This window comes from Scyliorhinus torazame, chromosome 7, assembly GCF_047496885.1.
Source record: "Scyliorhinus torazame isolate Kashiwa2021f chromosome 7, sScyTor2.1, whole genome shotgun sequence".
Taxonomy (NCBI): Eukaryota; Metazoa; Chordata; class Chondrichthyes; order Carcharhiniformes; family Scyliorhinidae; genus Scyliorhinus; species Scyliorhinus torazame.
In genome coordinates, this window is record NC_092713.1 from 39,615,558 (window position 1) to 39,620,736 (window position 5,179).

The window sequence follows — 5,179 nt, forward strand, 5'->3', positions numbered from 1 at the left end:
AATACTGATTTCCTTCAATTCCGCCCTCTCCCTAGATCAATATTTTAAAAAGTTATTTTCCCAGGACCCACCTTTACCAACAGACCAACCTTCAGGACCTATGCCGGCTGGCCTTCATGATCCACGCCAGCCGACCTTCGTGACACACCATTTTCACTTACCTTTAATGTGGCAGGTGAGCCTGCTTGGTCCTCACGATCTCACTTGCTTCGTCATTCAATATTACATTTCCGCTAAGGACTTAAGCTGATGATTTATGTTCTCACTGCAACCTTTGAGGTTTGTCCTAGAACTTCACATGCCTTTGAAGTTTTTAGGGTTTTAAACTTTCATTTTCCAGTATGTCTCTGCTATATAGCACACATAGGCTTTGCATCCTGATTTGCACTGGCACAATTAACAAAGCAATACCTCAAGATGTGGCGGGATTCTCCCACACTTGGCACGATGGCCCGACGCCCGCTCCAAGAGCGGCACGAACCACTCTGGCGTCGGGCCACCCGGAAGTTGTGGAATCCTCCGCACCTCCAGGGGCTAGGCCGGTGCTGGAGGGGTTGGTGCTGTGCCATACGACGCCGAAGGGCCGCCGTGGGCCGGCGCGAGTTGTCGCATGCGCAGAACCGCCGGCGTGTATACTGCGCATGCGCAGGGGGTTTCTTCTCCGCACCAGCTATGGCGGAGCCTGACAGAGGCCGGCGCGGAGGGAAAGAGTGCCCCCATGGCACAGGCCCACCTGCAGATTGGTGGACCCTAATCACAGGCCAGGCCACCCTGGGGGACCCCTCGGGGCCGAATCCCCATGCGCCCCCCTTACGATTCCGCTAGCCGCCCTCCAAGCCAGGTCCTGCCGGGATGAACCATGTCCATTTCACGCCGGCGGGACTGGCCGAAAACGGGTGGCCGCTCAACCCATCGGGCCCCAGAGAATTTGCGGGGGGGCCGCTGCCAACGGCCCCCGACCGGCGCGGCGTGATCCCCACCCGAAAACCGGCACCGGAGAATTCGGCAGCCGGCGGAGATTCACGCCGCCCTCCAGCGATTCTCCGACCCAGCTTGGGGGTCGGAGAATCCCGCCCATCATCTTTTTACTGCTTTGTTCCCGATTTCAGTTTCTTCTTAGTAGGTTGTTCACCAGAGACTCTGGACCTCTGGATACAGCTCACACCAGCACTGCTTTGTCCTGCCGTGGACTCTCCTGAGAAGATCTCTCCAGATTCGGTTGTGAGATCCTGGCCTGTTTGCATCTCTGGCCCTCTCTTCCTTATGACAAATCGATCCACCTTCAGTTCTTCACAGTCCTGTTGCCATGCTTGCTCACAGCTAGAAAATGGAGGAATCTCGCCTCAAATTTTGCACAAACGCATGGACATACAGTGACGTCAGTATACATGCCAGGCGTGTGACTTTCTCTCTGATCTCTGATGCTTTAAAGCCCGGTCGCGACCAGCATTCTCTTTTTTTTCAGGTTTTATTCTGTTTTTATTAGGAGTGACAAAAATTACAACTTTAGAAGGAGCCAAAATTGAACACAATGATTGCACCTAAGAAACTGGGAGCTTCTTTTTTGAAACTGTTAAAAAGAGTTAATTGGGCTGATGAAAGAATAAACTGCACAAAGCTATAGGCAGTAACATGCCAGCTGTATTCTTCAATCCCGGGTTTCTAGGAAGATTCCAGCTTCATAATCTCAAATGTACAGTCAGTGAAAATCTAGAATTTTTCTCCATGTTCTGGGACTCTCTGCATCTGGATCAGTTTTCCAAATCCACCTTTGCCAGTGTCTAATCAGTTCTATATTCATCATGTACCTGACATCAGATTTCCCTCGCCCAAACTGCCTGCCTTCTTTGAAGCCAGTATCCCAATCAGTTCTGATGATTCGATCATCCAAACTTGTTCCATTAATACATCTCATGCACTGTTCAGCATCACCAGTTGTGTAATATTCCACAAAACGAAAACCACATGAAATGCTCTTGATTTTGTCCAAACCCATGATGATTCGCTTAACATCACTGCTTTTTGAGAAGAGTTAGATAGAGCCATAGATGTTTACAGCATGGAAACAGGCCCTTTGGCCCAGCTTGTCCATGCCGCCCAGTTTCTATCACTAAGCAGCATGGTAGCACAAGTGGATAGCACTGTGGCTTCACAGCACCAGGGTCCCAGGTTCAATTCCCCGCTGGGTCACTGTCTGTGTGGAGTCTGCACGTTCTCCCCGTGTCTGTGTGGGTTTCCTCTGCGTGCTCTGGTTTCCTCCCACACTCCAAAGACGTGCAGGTTAGGTGGATTGGCCATGCTAAATTGCCCTAGGGTCCAAAAAAGGTTAGGAGAGGTTCTGGGGATAGGGTGGAAGTGAGGTCTTAAGTGGGTCGGTGCAGACTCAATGGGCTGAATGGGCTCCTTCTGCACTGTATGTTCTATGTTCTAAGCTAGTCCCACTTGCCCGCATTTGGTCCATATTCCTCTTTCCCCACCTTGCCCATGTAATTATTTAACTGTTTTTAAAGGAAAGGATTGTACCCATCTCTACCACTGCTTCTGGCAGCCCGTTCCAGATGCTCACCACCCTCTGTGTGAAAAATTTCCCGTCTGGTCTCTTTGGTATCTCTCGCCTTTCAAGAGTTCATGGATCTGTTCCTCGGTAGTGTAAAACGGCAGATTCCCAGCACAGAGAGTGCAGCTGTATCACAATAATTTCTCTTGCTCGTATAGGCTTCCCCGACTCTGCTGATCTCAGTATTGGCTCATTCCACGTGAGAATCACACAGGCATGGCACCAGAGAGGAGAGCCGTGGCACTCAGCAACTGGAGCAAGGACATCATCTGCACTTGGCTGGAAACCAATCCCTTGTGGCCAGCATTTCAACTTAAAACCTGATCGCAGCCGGCATTCTTAAAAGCTGGTCACAGCTGGAATTCTTAAAAGCTGGTCACAGCCATTGGGCGCTTCTTCCATGATTGAGAATGTCGTGACCCTCCCAACACCTGCCTGCAACCCGCAGGTTGAAAAACCCTGCCCTAGACCCTTGCTTCCCTAACATTTCTGGAAGGTTATTTGTGCTCTACTTTGTGAAGAAAACAAAAGTATGTGTTCAATGCTTCTGCCATTTCTTTGTTCCCCATTCTCCATTCTAACTCCCCTGACTTCTGATTGTAAGGGACTAATCTTTTTCTCTTCTCATATTCATAGAAGCATTTATGGTCAGCTTCTATGTTCTATGCAATTTTGCTCTCATACTCTATTTTCCCCGACTTGATCAAATTTTTTGTCATCTTTTACTGAATTCTAAAATGCCCCAAAGCTGAGGCTTGCTGCTTTTTCTGGTAATGTTATATATATTATACTATCCCTAATTTCTTTTGTAAGCCATAGGTGAGCTACCTTTCCCCTTTTATTTTTGAGCAAGACAGGAATGAATAATTATTGCAATTCATGCACACGTTTTTTAATTGCCTATCCACCGTCGACTCCAATCTATCCTTGCCATATGCCTCATACTCTCATAGTTCCCTTTATTTAGATCCAGGGCCTCAAGTTTCAGATTTGAATACTTCATTCTCCATATTAATGAATAATTCCATCAGATTATGGTCACTCTTTCCCAAGAGAAGAACGTTTCATAATCTTTTCTCATTGCACAATACCAAGTCTAGAATAGCCTATTCTTTGGTTGGTTCCTCAAGGAAATTGATCTAAAAAAATCATCACATACACACTCTAGGAGCTCTTCCCCTCTCCCAACCCCAATATCATTGCTAGTTTGTCCAATCTATGTGTAAATTAAAGTTACCGATGATAATGGTCATCGACCTTATTATGAATGCTCCACGCATTAAGACACAAAGCCATTTTAACCTTGTTAGTCATCTTAGCTTTATTTTGCATTCTGGTCCCATTTGTTTATTGTTCTTGTTTTTTCTGACTTCCACTTTTGCTTCTCACATTTCTGTCTTTAGTTTCCATCCTTGTTTCTCCCTCCTCTGTCTCCCTGCTCAGCTTCCAATCCCCCTGCCATTCTAGTTTAAACCCTCCCAAACAGCATTGAGGTCCATGAGACGTTGCAATCTGGATCTTGCCCTCATTGGGCATGATCCAGTTCAGCATATTTAAATGAGCCATTAGGGAGAACTCGCCAGGGTGCCATTTTGTACTGGTTTTCACAAACATGGCCCAGTCATAATGGCATCTAGGGGGTGTTCCACAGGGAGGAGGATCAGCTGGTGCACACTCCGGGGCCTTCCACTCCGGTGGTGTCCCACCCATCCGAATATCCTGTTACCGTGACCACCTCTGCTCCACAGGATGGGGAGGGTGACATTGCCGAAGAATAGGACTCCGAAAGCAGGCCTCAGCCCTCCAGTCTCAGTCCTCCAGAGGACCGGCGCCAAGGTCATCACAGACAACAGGGAGTGGCTGTCTCCACCTCTGCTGTAGCTGTTGGGGATGCATCAAGACGTAGCTGCAGGGTTCGAAAGGTTAAGAGGCTATAGTTACACAGCATGGGCACGTTCACCTCTGTAAATGTATTATCACTAATTGCACCCTTTCTATGGTTCCTTCTTCTGGTGAACTGTATTCCTGTAGTCCCGACCTGAAACCTGGATTCCTGAATAAGATGAAGGCAGGATGCTGAATCCTGGGCTTGCTCCATGTGCTTTGTGCAAGATTTCCAGCAGTTGGTGGAATCCTTTCACAGTGACTGACCACATCAACCATGTTCGTACCCACCGCATTGCCCTAAGCTTCCCTTCCCTTTGTGATGCATTTCCAAGAAACCCATGGTCCAGCAGCAGAAGGAAACCTCACACTTCTAGATTTGGAAGTCAACTACATTCCAGTGTCACTCCGGTCGTGCTCCAATGTTATCCCAGTCGAGTCAAAGGCCAGTCACCCAAAGTCAAAGGTTGATCACCCCAGTCAGGACTGGCACCCATGAGTCAAAGGCTGGTCACCTTCAACCAGAACAGCACTCTTCAGCCAGCCCCCTTAAAATGCGTGGTCGGTCCGTGATCGCTGCACTTACCTCAGAGCTCCCCTCAAAGGGTTCCCCGCTAGGTGCACATCTTTTGAAGCCATTGTGATTCATGCTGATCTGATGCTGCTATGGATGGATAATTTGAAGGGCGGGGGTGGATGTTGAGTGGCAGGAAACGCTGCCCGCCACTGACATAAAAA

The 5,179-nt window shown here is 48.3% G+C and overlaps 1 pseudogene; it reads right to left on the bottom strand.

Annotated features, from left to right (window-relative positions):
- Window positions 1–1,710: 1,710 nt before the first annotated feature.
- LOC140427246 (nuclear cap-binding protein subunit 2-like) lies at window positions 1,711–3,853 on the bottom strand (annotated as a pseudogene).
- Window positions 3,854–5,179: the final 1,326 nt, after the last annotated feature.